Raw genomic sequence first — 15,636 nt, 5'->3', positions numbered from 1 at the left:
GGCCTATGAGCATGTAGCCTGACAGCATGGACTAATGATATGCTGTGTGAGATGAACAGGCATGAAAAGTGACTGGGTAGAAGGGAAGAGTCAAAACTTTCAGGGTTTTTTTGCTGTAGTGGTATCAGACACAGAGCACCTGCAGGTTTCATGGTGTTTCACCCACAGCCCTTCCCTGTGACTGTTGTCCACTTTTGTTGAAATTATTTAAAGTCATGGTATGACCTGTTTAGCCATTTGACCTGTAAGCTACTAATGAGAATCAGCTGCAGTATTTCCTGTTACTATTACATCCAGTTTGCTGGGATGCTGCCCAGCAATTTGCAATGTTATCCACTAAATAATGGTAAAGCAACAGTGGACTAGAGCTGTGCCAAACTTTACTTACAAACCTGGGCCCAGGTTTGTCAAAAAGTTCATTGCCGTTTGTGAGTCTTTTGGTGAACTAGGCAGGATTATACTTTGTTGTGGGACCTGCACACAACATGGCCATTTTCCTTGGTTTCAGCCTGGATTCTGGTTGAACTTGATGGTTTTAGCAAAAGGAATTTTTCACTAAGGTTTTGGGTTCATTCAAATCTGAAGTGGAGTAAAACTTCAGGGAAATGAACAGATGGCAACTGAAATAGTTTGGCACAAGTCCCTGTTCACGGAAATTGCAAAAATGTTGCACAAATCTAGCATGAAAGATAAAGTTATCTGCCATTTTCTCTTTCCACCACCACAGAATACTTACTCCGTCAATTTGAATAACCTATTTTGTTTTACTGTTTTCTGCTGGGCTTTATTGAACTAAGGAGAGTTGGGCACAGGCTTCAAAGCTCAGATTTGAATCTCAGTTTTCCCAAAGTACAGACCTGTTTGGCCATGGGAGTTTGGCTTAGGGCCATCGCTAAGGCGAGGTCTACACTACAAACTTATATTGATATACCTACATCTCTCAGGGATGTGAAAAATCCACATCTCTGAGTGACTTAGTTATACCAACCTAAACCCAGTGTAGAGAGTGCTATGGCAATGGGAGAGCTTCCCCCGGCGACATAGCTACCACTTCTTGGGGTAATGGATTAAGTATGCAGATGGAGGAAGCCTTCCTGTCAGCACAGTAGCGTCTTCACTAAAGCACTGCAGCACTGTACGTGAAGACACACCCTAACTGAGGCCTTGTCTACACCAGCACATGTGCCAGCAAAATTTTTGTCACTCAGTGGTGTGAAAAAACCCACTCACCTGAGCGGTATAAGTTTTGCCAGCATAAGCATTTGTATGGACAGCACTATGTCGCTACCACTGCTCGTTTAAGTGGTTTTATTATGTCGGCAAGAGAGCTCACTCCCGTTGACATACAGGGCTACACGAGTGCTCTCACAGTGGCACAGCTGTAACAACACAACTGTGCTGCTGTAAGTTTTAAGTGTAGACAAGCCCTGAGACTCATTTTATTGCTTTCTTTTTGGCTCTTCCCCTTAGAATGAGAGAGAATCTAAATTTTGCTTCACCAAGCAGAAATATTTACTGTTCTGCTGACCAACAGGCTAGTTTTCAATGTGGGAAAATAAAACAGTTTAGTCCTCAACAATACCTAAGGTTCAAGACTTCTTTTCCTGTTCTGTTTCCAGTGCACCTGGCTGATATGAGCTCCACTCTCTTTTTATGTTGATGGAACTCCCATTGATCGATCTGAGTGAGGAAAAAGAATATTGGGATTGAGATGTGCCATTATGATTATTATTAGGTGAGCACTGCTGATGTAAAAGATGTAAATAAAGGCTGCCCCTTAAAAGACAACACAGATAAGACAAGATGTACTGGGGGAAGAGGAAGCTATAAACTTGGAATTTTTTTCTTTGGCAGTTTCATATTCTGCCCTCCTTAAAAAGGTGGGGGTGGAGCACATATTTAATCAGCTGGTATTAGTATTTGTGACCATGTGGATCTAAGAGAAAAATGTTGCCGCAAGATGTAGTGTAGAGATAAGACAGAAAGACAGGCTCCAAGCCACAAAGTTCAGAACCTGGTCCAGTTACAGGGCTGGATATGAACTACAGAGTTTGGTGGTGGTGGGGTTGGTCTGAAATGTTGGTTTCTGCTCATCTCTAATAAAGAACAAAAAAAAAGATCCAGAAGGAATTATGCAGTGAATGCACTTAGTAGTACAGTAAACTGCACCTATCAAATTCTAGCAGCAATATTCCCCCATCATAGGAATACAAAGATAAAAACATGAATTGCACTAGTTCAGCGTAAACAAAAGATGTCACTGTCAGACACAGGAAAAAAAGACAGACTGATTTAATAAACCATCAAACTGAAACCATTCACACCGATATGTCATCATGATACATTAATTATTATTTTTACTTTCTGTGTTGATACAATGGGAAATCACTTAAGATGCTCATGTGCAAAAAACCCTCATTCTTACTTGTAAAGCTCCTTTGTTTCTTTCAAGTGTTATAGTAATGCTTCCAAGTTCCTGTAAATGCCCCCACACTTAATAGTCAGCCTGGAATGTGAAACCACTGTTGACCCTAAAGAAGATGCAGAGTGAATCACTATACAGATATGAAAGAAGAAGAATTCGGAGAATAGAAAGTACATGAAATGTGAAGACTGAACACAAGGGAGGTGGCAAGAGACCGGGGGAAGTTTACATGTGTACACAGTGCTAGACGTTGGAGGAAAAAAATAACACTGGGAAATGACTTAAAAACCTACCTCCATGGGGTTCTATCAATGTAGAAAAGCAACTTTTGGCATATTGTGAGGCCCAACAACCATGTTCTCTTTGAAGTCAGTCAGAACTCTTGCTGACTTCTATGGGAGCAGGATTGGTTCTGTACTTTGTATTCAGGATCAAGTGTAGGATCAGTGCTTTCCTCTTAAATTATGAGCATCTTTAGCAAGCTATATCTATATCCAGGTTTAACCCCACTTCCATAGTCATTTCAAACGTCACACCCCTCCCTTCAGTGCTGAGTCACCTTATCACAACTTATCATGGGCCAAATTCTTGAAGTCCTTACTCAGGACCAAATTCTGCTCTTTCAGCAATCCTGGAGTAACTCTACCATTGTTTAAGCTTGTCAACTTCTCCAGTTGTCTTGCCACCTGCCCTGCGTTCTGTCTTCACGATTCACGTACTTTCTGATCTCCACATTCTTCTTCTTCTGCAGTGGAGTTACTATGAATTTACACCAGTGTAGTGAAGCAGAATTTGGTTCTCAGATTTTACTCAAATAAAACTATTGACCTGGACCATCTCCTCAAGATCTGTACTTGGATGTGACACCCCCTCCCCCCACTTCTTCATTAGTATCTTCAGATGTGACACCATAACCCCTGTCCATGGAGTTTGAGGGATATTTGCAGTGTTCAGGAACTGTGTGAGAACCAGGTACAGTGAGGGGGTGGATTAGGGGAGGAGACTTAGAGTCCCTCCACCAGCCCCCTGGGGAATCTGTTGAAAGGTTCACAGCTTCAGGCTGCATTTATTCTCTGTGAGTCCCCTCTGTTATGGGGAACTCCCCCTTTAGGGGGAAATCCAGGTTCGGTCACAGATGGGGGAGTCCCTGCCAGTTGGAGCTGGGGGAAAAGAGGGAATGGGGGACCCTGAAGCTGGTGCAGAAGAAAAATGGCCTCTCTACAGATGACATCTAATAGATCCCCCTAGATCTGCATGGATCTCAGAGGACCTGGAGACTTTGTGGCTGATTCTGTTGCCTGTTCTGTGATAGGGCAAACTGCCCCCAATAGGAAAACTCAGAGTTTTCTTTCCCACAGAGCCTTCCACAGGAAGAGCAATCTGGCTTGTTGAAACCAGTGGGAAATTTGCCTGAATAAGCAGTCTCACGAACTTTTTGAGGGGATTTTTATCCATATCTCTGTATAACAAATGGGTACAAGATATATTTATAGGAGATTTATTAGCTGCTGGTCACTATTTTCGTTTTCTAATAATCTTAGAATGTTTGGCCACAAGGCGGCTTCCTTTGACTAAATTGTAAACTATCAAATACATCTCAAGCACCCTGTCAGCGGTGGGCGCCGGCAGCGCAGCTCAATGGTTAGAATCAGCCTGAGGGCACCGGGAACCAGAGCCAGGGCTTGGAGCTGAAGTCCGGAAGGGAATGCAGCGCAAGAGCAACTGCTGCTGCAAGCAGAAACATTGAGCACCGCAGCCCACAACCAGCTGCTGCCTCTGCTGAGCTTAAAAGCAGGCCTGCTGGTTCCCTTCAGTCAGTCGGTGGGCTGCCCAATCAAGCACTCCACTGTAACCCAGCTGAGCTCATTAATCAGCTGGGAGGCTAGCCTGATCAGTCTTCAAGCTCAGCTGAAGGTGCTCAATCCTGGCACATCCTAGCTGGCTAAAGAAATAGTCTCCACACAACAGTTTTTTCAGTCGTCCACCAAAAGAACCCTCTCACCTAGAAGTAATACAGTATTGCAGGGGGTTGTATGCTGCTAGTATTACTCTTTTCTGGGTCTTGCATATTTAAATGTAAGGCATTCCCATTTCTGTCTGCTAAGGGGCAGAGCTGTCAGGGCACTCAGCACGGAGAGCATTTTACAGAGTGAGTTGCACGTTCTACCTTCCGTGCTGGGAATTTGGTATTTGCTCTTTGTTTGCCTGCTGGCTTCCTCAGTCTAAAATAAGTCATCCAGCCTGAAAGGATATCATGCTTTGCTGTTTGTGCACAGAAAATATAATGGACCTGGTTCTCATTTGCGTTCAGGCCTTTTGCAATGCTTTGCCAGTGTAAAGGAGCCTTGAAATGGACATTTGTTACATTTGCATCCACTTTATGGATGCTTTATATTGCCAGAGCTGTGTAAAGGGACATTACTGTGAATGAGACTGAGGCCCAAAATATCTGATGTGGTGGTGGTGTTTGTACTCATTAGCGTTTACAGTAATATGGATACCTTTATACTCTCCAAATATTACTAGTCTTATACACGAACATTTCATGCTGTGTGAGAAAACCATCTCTCTTTTTTTTTTTTTTTTTTTTTAAATGTGTGATTCTCCTAAATATCAGGCCATGTCTACACAATAGCTTCTACAGCATAAGATGCTTCCTACATCAATGGAAGGGTTTTTTTTTTTTCCTCTCATTATAGTTAATCCAGCTCTCTGAGAGGTGGTAGCTAGGTTGATGGAAACCTAGCCACATCTACACTAGGGCCTCAAGGCGTGAATTTTTTCCACAGCCCTGAGTGAGTAGCTAGGTCGATCTAATTTTTAAGTGTAGACCACACCTCACAGCAAGTTACTAGCATTGCTGGGTGTGCAATATATAATTCTATTAGAACTATTAATAATTAATTGTATTAACGTAGCACCTAGGAGCCGCAGTCAATGATCTTGGACCACCCCATTCTGCTTATTGCTGTACACAGAGCAAAAAGACAGCCCCTGCCTGACAGACCTTATAATGGAAATATAAAACAAGAGACGACAAATGAATACAGACAGATGTGGAAGCACAAGGAAGCAATGAGACAGTAGCGGTCAGCATGATAAGCTGCCGGTGTGCTGGAATCTCTGCCTAATTATTGTCAAGCTTTTTGTAGGAATCATGGCAAAGGAGAGTTCTAAAGAGGTATTTGAAGTAGGCTAGTTCATGAGTTTTGCAGATATTTATGAGGAGCTCCTCCCAAGTGGAAGGAGTAGCATAGAAGAAAACGAAGATGCTTGTCTGAAAATTTAACAAGTGGGAGATGGAAGCTGGCATCAAGGACTTATCAGGAGTGGGGGGCTGACATTTCAATAGTAAATAAGAGAGATGACAGGTAGGTAGGGGGATAGGCAGTGAAGGGCCTTGAAAGTGAAGACAAGCTGCTTATTTGTCATGTGACAGAGAAGGAAGAGCCAGTGGAGGGATTCAAAGGAGGGGTGATTTGGACAAAGCAGCAGGCTAGGAAATGATGGTTGCAGCAGCATTCTGAATAGATATGAGTGGGGCAAGATTGCATTTGTTGTCAAGGCCAGAAATAAGGATGTTGCCGTAACTGAAATATGAGATGACGAGAGCCTGCATGAGCATTTTGGCTGTGTGGATGGATAGGAAAAGTCATATCTTAGAGATGTTACACTGAAAGAATCTGCAAGATCTAGATGCAGCGTGGATGTGAGGACCTAGAGAGAAATCTGTGCCAAAGATAATGCCCAGGTTGTGGACCTTAGTGACAGGCAGGATGGTGGTGTTGTCCACAGTGATTGAGAAAGAAGGCATCAAGGAAGGTTTGGGGGGAATAATTAAGAGTTCTGTTTCAGCCATGTTGAGCTTAAACCAATGGTTAGACATCTATGAGGAAATGCCAGTGAGACAGGCTAGGGGCTGGGTAGGAAGGAATGCATTCCCATGTGTTCTGAAATGGAACAAACACAAAACCAACAAAAAATTGAAATTTCCTGCAAAACGAATTTCCACAAAAAATACTAGTTTTGGGGTCAGTTTCAGTGTTTTGTTTAGATAAAATGGAAGCATTCCATTTTGATTTCAACCTTCAAAAATGTGTTTTATATAAAAATAATTTTATTTTGTTTTGAGTTGCCATTTCAAAAATCAAAATGCTTTGTTCTGAAAATGTTGACAAGGGACATTTTAACATTCTCAAAGTGCTTCACTAAGGGTTTTTTCCCCCTAAACAAAATTGAAATAGATCCATTTTTCCGAATGTTCTGATTTTAAAATGGGCATTTTTAATTAAATCAATTTCAACAACAACAACAAAAATCCAAACAGCTTTAAGACAGGTGAGATTGTAGTTTGGACATAAAGAGATAGATAGATCTGTCAGTCAGCAGCATGGAGATAATAGCTGAATTTGTGTTTGTGGATGAGAGTACCCAGAGGTAAGGTGCAGAGGGAGAAGAGAAGGGGACCAAGGACAGAACCTGTGGAACCCCCATAGACAGTTGAAGGAAGAATGAGGAGGATCCTCTGAAGGAGCAATTAGAGAGGTAAGAGGAGAAGACAAAGTCACAGAAGTCAAGGGAGGGCAAGATTTCAGGGACAACATGGTCAACTGTGTCAAGTGGATGAGTTAGAGGAAGAAAGAGGATGAGAAGATCTTGTGTCTGTGAAAGAGGAGGAGAGAGTTCTAGGAGGGGAAAGGGAAAGAGAAGGCAAGCTGAGGGGAAGGGGAAGGTCATGTTGTATTTTATCAGTTCTTCCTTGGGAGAAGTCAGCGAGATCTATCCTCAGCCAGGTTGTGTCAGGATTGAGCACTTCTGGCTGAGCTTGAGGACTAGCCAGGCCAGTCTCCAGGCTGATTAATGATCTCAGCGGGGTTGTGGTAGGATTGCCTGACTGGCTGAAGGCAGCCAGAGAGGCCTGCTTTTAAGCTTAGTAGCAGCAGCAGGTTGCTGGCTGCCAGGACCATAATTAGGGCAGGGCAAGCAGGGTAGCCACCCAGGGCACAAAGTCGGGGGAGGGGGGAAACAGGGCTGAAAAATTATGGGAAAATATGTTATGGGGTAGAGGCCTGTGACAGGCATGCTATTGCCACCCTTACTTCTGCACTGCTGCCGGTGGTGGCACTGCCTTCAAAGCTGGAGCAGCTGGAGAGCGGTGGCTGCTGGCTGGGGCGTTAATGTTGTTTGTGGTGTGGGAGAACTATTTTTTTTTAATCCTGCTCCTATCCCGCCCCGCAATACCCATTCCCACCTGGTCCGGCATTGTTTGTTGAATTTTTATCCCACTCCCGCTATTATGACAGAGGGTGCTACAGGACCCGCAGGATCCTAGTCCTGCTGTAGCAGGAGTGGGATAAAAATTCAATAATGTGGAAGTGGATGGGAGTGGGAGTGAGTATTATGGTGCAGTCCTAAGCAGGGCTCTAGTAGGGAGTGCAAATATACTTGCTTACCCTGGTGCTAAAATGCCTCCTTACGGCACTGCTGGCCGCTCAATGTTTCTGCCTGCAATTGTTCTTGCCTTGTCTTGTTCTTGTCCTACTCCATCCCCACGTTCCTTCCTGATTCCTGTCTCCTACTCCGTCTCCTGACTCCAATTCCAACCTCTGGCTCTGGTTCCTGATTTCCAACTTCGGCTCCGACCCTTGGTTTCCAGCTCCAGTTCTTGGCCCTCCTGAGGCCGGTTTTAATCATTGAGCTGGACTGTCGGCGACCACCCTGACAGATTGGAGCCCTGTTGTACAAGGCACTGTATAAACATAAAGTAAATGACAATCTCTGCCCCAAAGAACTTACAACCTAAAGTTGAGCTACTTTTGTATTTGGTGTTGTATGTGCAGTCCCCTGTCCATTTTTTGATGTGTTCACTTTCAGTAAGATTATTCATTTCCACAGGTATCACTCCTCAAAATGCACCAAAATTAACTAAAACAATATTTTGATAGAAAATGGACTTGATCCTTCTCCTAGTGATGTCCAAGGCATAAGTTCTACTGACTTCAGAAGGCGCATGATTGGATCCGACTTCCCAATATCTTGTCTTCTTTACCTGACATTGACCTTAGCTGAGAATGAGTTGTGTATCAGTTTCAGCTTCAAAGCTTAAAATTTAATTTCACTTCTATAAGGTCACATCTTTGTGATTAAAGTTTAATGGTTTCACCCAAGAAATACTATTTAAAATAGTCCATCATGTGTTGTTTTCTCTCTTTCCACATCTCATTTTCAGTCAGCACCACAAGGAGCCTAGTAGCATCACAACATGGAAAAGAAACTACCCTGTAACATAAAAAGCACTTCTGCAATTGACTGGAATGATCCTCTTACACAGAAATATTGAAAGGCATCTTTCACTTTTATCTTGTTAATACAAAATCAGGAAGCTGCTCTTGCTGTGTGTTTAATTCCCTTCAGTCTGGTCAATTTCAACTCCATTGCTGATAGTGGATGATCTTGCACTCCTTATTTAGGTAAAGCTCTCATTAAAGTCAGTGGGAGCTTTGCCTGAATAAGGACTGTATCATCAAACCCTATAGAACTAATAATAGGATTGACAAGTAAATAGAAGGATCAAAATTACAAAACTAAATTTGGAGGCACTTGGAATATTGCAAGATTAATGACCCAAAACAAAGTATTTCTAGCTGAATATGGAAATCACACAAAAATCTGCAAAACCTTTCATAATGGACCAAAGGGTGAGAAAAGGTTTGGGAAGTTCCACCAACACCATTTTTTTTGAGGTTTGGTTAAACCCAAACTTGAATTTCCCCCACCCACTCATTCAACACCTGATATTCAAAAGTACTCATAGAAGAGAGAAAGTGTAAGGAAGACTTTAGTTTCAGCTGCATTTCGTATCCTTACTTGCAGGATCAAAAGTAAATCACAAAAGCTAATTGCAGTTGTTCTCTCAGGAACTGGGAATCTCATCTATAGGCTGCAATGTAACAGGAAATGCAGATCTCACAAGGCCACATGGTATCTTTAAAAGGTCAATTAGTAAAGACTGTTGGTACATTTGTTAAATTGCATGCAAAAACCTGCATTCAATTATGCTCTTATTTTAAAAAATGGATGAGGTGCAAAATTCTGCTTTCAACTACACCATGGTAACTATCTTACTCGGAATATTACTCAAGCAGCATTAGGGGAGAAAAGCACTATAGTTTTAGAATACAAAGATTTGTTTGTATTTTATTGTTATTATTTGTATTACAATGATGCAATCTTCCACCCTCAGCAACAGAGTTGAAATTGACCAGACAGAAGGGAATTAAACACACAGCAAGTGCAGCTTCCATATTTTGTATTAACAAGATAAAATGAAAAATGCCTTTATAATATTACTGTGTATGAGGATCACTCATTTCAGTTAGTCTGCAGAAGTGCTTTTTATATAACAAGGTGGTTTCTTTTCCATGTTGTGATGTCACTTGGCTCCTTGTGCTGACTGAAGTGAAAGATGCATGCCTAAAGTCGCCAGTTGAGGCCCCATTGTTCTTTACAAACACATACTAAAAGGCACTGCTGGCTCCAAAGATTTTACAATCTACACAGACAGACAAACAAAGGGAGGAAGAAAGGAAGTAGTATTATTCCCATTTTATAGAAGGGAAACTGAGGCCCAGAGAGATTATGACTTTCCCAAAGTCACAGAGTCTGTGACAAAGGTGGGAATAAAACCCAAATCTCCTTAGTCCCAGATCCAATGTTTTAGCCACAAGACCATCCTTCTCTCATATTTAAAAAAAAAAAGAAGCAACATACAAGAATATAGATTGATAGAAAAAGTACTAAGATCAAGGAAGCCATCTTTGTTTGTAGCCTACCTAGATTAAATATTTTTAAAATTTAGTATTTTCAACTAAAACTTGAAGTGTCAGTTGTTTTAGCAGTAGGCAAAGGAACATGTAGCAGATACTATACCTTTTTACAGTAGAAAGCAGAGCATTAATGATAATGTAGAATAAATTAAACTAAGCATCAAGGCTGCAGAAAAATCACAGAGAGTGAAGATGCATAAGTAACACCGATGGTCCCAAATAAAAACCTGGTATCTCTGAACCCCAAACTTGGATGAGGGTTTTAGCTCTATAGACTGAGAAGAAAGGAATGGGTCTTAGATGTTGTGCAAGATTCAGATACGGCTTGGATATGTAAGGCTAGAGAGAGGAACAGGGGAAAGACACCTAGGTTATGGGTCTGAGTGGACAATAATGGTGACATTCATGGTAGGGCAGGATGGGGAAAGATTAAGAGCTAATTTTAGTTACGTTGACCTTAAGTTGATGGCTGGACAACCATGAGGAGATTTAGAAAGAAAGGCTGCAGTGGAGTCTGGATGGAAGGAGAAAGGTCCAGAGTAGAGGCAGATCGCTGAGTGATCAATGTAGACATGAAATCTGAAGCTGTATTTTCAGACAAGATCACCCAGTGGTAAGATAGAGTGGGAGTAGAGAAAGGTGTCAAGGGTAAAGCTCTGTTGGACCCCACCACATGTGAGAAAACATGATGATCCCTTGAACGAAATGTCTGAAGGAATGATTAGAGAGGTAGGAGGAAAACCAGGTGAAAGTGGGGTGTCAAAGGCTGAGGAAGGGCAAGATTTCAAGAGGAGTATGGTCAGTAGTGTCAGGCAGCCAACAGGTAGAGAAGAAGTTTGTGCAGGCCCTGCAATTTGGCATAGAAAATGCTGTGACTTTGAAAAAGCAGCACCTGTGTATTTCAGGAATGGGAAAAACGAATTAGACCTATTTAGGTTTGATTTAAGTTGTTTATTTAAATAGCTACTTTTTGTGTAATGTGGTTCTCTCTCATAGATGTCACCTCTTCCTATGGCTCAACTTCCCCTTTCTCTTACCTGGATTCCTGTCTCTGCAAGTGTGAAATGTTTGGGATCAGATCCACAACAGGATGACTGAAACTTGCTGGGAAAGTACAGAACCACAATTAGAAATATGGATTGTTTTTATGAGTGAAACTTGGACTTTTCTAACTTAGCCCTGAGTATATTTTGATAGAGGCACTCCTCAGCAATCTGTTTTGGGGATGGTCCCAGGTTTAAAAAATACAGGGTAGGATTTTCAGAAGTGCTCAACATTGGCCTCTCTTCTCCTATTGAAATTAACGGTAAAATGCCAATTGACTTTAATAAGAGCAGAATTAGGTCAACGCGGTGTGGTTTTGAAAATCCCACTCATGGACGATTAATAACTCTGTTCAGAAAATTAGCTGGGATGGAAAAAATGTATAATAAATTTTTAAAATCTACGAGTAGAGGTTACATCTTGCAGCATAGGAATGTGTTCTCCGTGTAGGTGCCAGACCAGCTCAACGTTTTCACACACATACCACTCATGCAATGACTCCTATACAAAAGATTAGCAGCACTCAGATTGTAGCAGCCTAAGAGCCACCATCTCATTGAACAAAGTTTCAGAAAGCCGCAAATAGACTCGAAGACTCTAAGGTCAGAAAGGGCCATTATGATCATCTAGTCTGACCTCCTGCACAACGCAGGCCACAGAACTTCACACTCTTGTAATAGACCCCTAACTTAAGATTGAGTTATTGAAGTCCTCAAATAATGATTTAAAAACTTCAAGGTACAGAGAATCCATCAGCAAGTGACCTGTGCCCCATGCTGCAGAGGAAGGCGAAAAACCTCTAGGCCTCTGCCAATCTGCCCTGGTGGAAAATTCCTTCCTGATCCCAAATACGGCGATCAGTTAAACCCTGAGCATGTGAGCAAGACTCACCAACCAGAAACCTGGAAATAATTCTCTGTAGTAACTCAGAACCCACCGCATCTAACATCCCATCACAGGCTGTTGGGCATATTTACTGCTAATCATGGTGGTGATTGAAATGGTATTCTGAAACAATCTTCAGAATACCATAAACAAACCAAAAGAGCATGTAACAAGTTTATTGCCAGGTAACACCTGTAATATTCATTAAACTGCTAATGTTACAGCAATGTGGCTCAGGGCCTAGAGAGAGATCTGGCATTCCAGGTTGGCCGTCATTTTCAAGAAGTCTGGCTCTGTTGGCTTTGCTGACACCCATATGTCTGTCTCCATTTGTGTTTTTATTTGAAGTAACAATTTTCTCCCTGGGCAACCATCAAATTAATGCCATGATAGATAATTGCCTGGTGCTTCTCTCTACCCCGAGAAGAGCATCATATGCAAGGTTTAGGAGAACCACAGGCTGGTTAAAGTGTGGTTCTATTCTGAAAAGCCACCATGGCACCTTCTTACACAACAGAAGTGCATGCAGTAAGAGTTGTTTGCTCACATTTGGTGCCCAAAGCAAGTTTTTCCTGATTTTTACTCCTCCACAGCCACATACAGCTAAAGAAGAATGAACTGGATTCTATTCCATCTTGTGCATCAGCAGCAGAGCTGTTTGCTAAATTCTTGTCAGTTTTACACGCTCAAACTCATTGAAGACAATGAGGTGGTATAGGTAGAGCCCTGCGCAGATACAAAATTTGTATCCACATCTGATCTGTGATCTGCAAAACTGATCCACAGATATAAAGCAGATCTCCATGGATTTTCAGGGCTTTAAAATTTGGATCCACATCCATCCATGATCCGCAAAATTGGCCCGCAGATATCTGCATCCGTAGATACTCTGTGGATATGAAGTGGATATCCATGGATTTGCATGTAAGGCATCAGCTTGCATCTCACTTCTTCTTGTGCTGTCAGACATTGCTTATGACACAAACATACCTGTTTACTGTACTGTTTCCTGGAATGGCTACCTTCATCTGTTTCTAGCATTTCATTTTTTTCAAGGATAGGTTGTTGGCCAATTGCCCTCCCTCCACCTGGAAGCCCAGTGGATTGTTTTTTGTCTGGTCCCTATCCTTTGACGCATCCAGCCTGTGTGACCCTACCAGGAGTTAACGCTTCCACTGGCAGAGCTCTCAGGGTCTTTCCCAGCACATCAAGGTGCCCAGGGAAGACTATGCATCAGCAGGGGGCATAATTTGGTCTGCAGACCCTTTATTGCTGATGAGGATGTGCAAGAAGGAGAGATTCTATCTTGACTCTTAAGCCTCTGGCTGACTTTATATCACTGGCAAGGATATTAAAAAAACATGGTATTTGGAAGCTGTGCACATTTATTATGCAAACCACTGAGAGAAGACAAACATGCTACCCCATTGCCATTGGTTCAGAATAGAGCTGCACTTTAAATGCTGGATCTTATCTAATCTCTAAAGCCTAATACTGCCCTAGGGAAACACATGATGGAGTAGGTGATAATGTAAGAAAAGATCCTTATTTTGGGTCAAGCGGGTACAGGTGAGATGTACCTGGAAATAATTCTCAAGGCCTAACCCATCTTAATTTAACCATGGTGTTTGAAAGGAAAGCGTTGGTGAGTAGAGTTGGTTCGAAAATGGTTCCTTCTATCTCCCCATGGAAAATGTTCAGTTTTTGTCAAGAAAACATCAAAATATTCAACCTAAACTCTAGATTTTCTGTGGAAATGGTTTTCACAAATAAAGGTTTAGTTAAAAACCCAATTTTTCATTGACAAACTGTTTTGGCAGAAAAAATTCAACCAGTCCTATTAATGAGGGAATTCAGTGATGCCGCCACTGTGATGTTGCCTCCTCTTTGTGTTGCAGAGTGACACACACACACACACACACACACATTCCTGAGAGTGGGGAATGCAGATAAAAGGCACCACTGCACTACAGATTACAGCAGCATTTGTGCATCCCCACTGCTTTCAGTGCTGCTGTTTGTGTGGTTTTCTGTTTGTAATTCTTACAAGTTACCCTTAAAATGTTCACTTTTCAGTTTGTTCTCCAGAGACAGAAAGATGAGGGGGCTGGAAGAAGGAAGAGCTGTGTATGGGGAGGAGAAGGGCTGTGAGAAAATGAAGAGGGAGAAGAACGAGAGAGACACCAAGAGACTGAAGAGTGAGAAAGGGTGGATCAGACATATGGGGTATGGTAAGTCAGAGTTTTTCTAGGTGACCTTGTTACCATTCTACATAGAAAGCTTGTGCACTGATGGGCCATCAATTGAGTAATTATTCATAACTGCAAAAGAAATGAGAACACCGAAATCTACATTTCCTTCCCCATTCTGGCCACCCTCAGTCATGCCAGGAGGGGAAACTAGCTTCTCGCTATTAAGATTTAATTGCAAGCTTTTAAAAAGAGAATATAGTATGCATGGAAGGTGGCAGACTAAGTTTGGAGTCTGAAATCCTCCACTTGTGCACAAAATGGTCTTGAACTGGAGGCCGCGGCAGTACAAGCTTCTTGAATATTGCCCAGTCAATGTGCATCAGTCCCATTCTGTAAGAACTGCCTTTGTGTGAGAGGATAGTTCGGTCCCTTCTGCATCTGTTTAGGAGTGCTGGGTTTGATTTTAAGGACCTTTCCTGCGATGGAGGACTGTTAAAACAAATTCACGTGTAGGCAGATGTAACTCCATAGATTTCAGGGGTCTTGCATCCACGTGCACCAGATCTGACTGTGGCCCTTTTTTGCAATTAAAAATGAATTTGTGTGTGTTGCAGGATTATTAAAGGCAGCCGTGCTATTCCCCAACTTGACTCAGGAAATGCAAAGCCCTTTACTAGTGATTTTTTAAAAACCTCTTGAAGGGGGAAATCTACACAATTTACAGGACAGGTGCAATTGTAGTAGGAGAAAATTGTTCTCTACACTTCAAATAATATGCTTCTGTATAATTTCATAAAACATTATTTCCCACCTCTCAAGTTCTGAAATAATCTACATCCCATAGAGGAAATACCAGGGAAGATACAGTAGTGACTAGAATGTTTCAAGTGTTATCCTGCTGCTACACAGCAGAACTCTCCCCCCACTGCCATCATCTGAACTAAGCTCCATGGTAGTGACCTTCATGTGGTAACACAGCTGAGGGGGACCGTAGCATGGGGAGGGACGATGAGTCAGTCGAACAGGTGCTCTATGCGACTTGCTCCTTCAGAAATCGTGATGCATCAAGCTTCAGAAGTTATTACCATTTGGGGCAGCACTAATTCCACTGCGTAATTGTTGTACACCATGGGTGTAATATGCACAAGTGCTGGGGACCAGATGTCAATCCTGTAGGGCAGACGTGGGGACTGGTGAGAGAGTCACAGAGACTGTCCACTTGAAGAGCTTTGCCTTTATCTCCTGTGGATCTCAATTTCCACAA

The 15,636-nt window shown here is 42.3% G+C and overlaps 1 long non-coding RNA gene across 1 annotated transcript in view; it reads left to right on the top strand.

Moving 5' to 3' along the window:
* The window catches only part of LOC137162704 (uncharacterized), a 63,980-nt gene that overhangs the window by 42,465 nt on the left and 5,879 nt on the right, over positions 1 to 15,636 (top strand). The window contains exon 2 of the long non-coding RNA XR_010922469.1: positions 14,257 to 14,411. This is a non-coding gene — a long non-coding RNA (uncharacterized lncRNA). The remainder of the gene's footprint in view (positions 1 to 14,256; positions 14,412 to 15,636) is intronic.

Source organism: Emydura macquarii, unplaced genomic scaffold, assembly GCF_026122565.2.
Source record: "Emydura macquarii macquarii isolate MOO-44397 ecotype Brisbane River unplaced genomic scaffold, CSIRO-AGI_Emac_v2 contig_2452, whole genome shotgun sequence".
Taxonomy (NCBI): Eukaryota; Metazoa; Chordata; order Testudines; family Chelidae; genus Emydura; species Emydura macquarii.
This window is presented reverse-complemented; position numbering and strand designations above follow the sequence as displayed.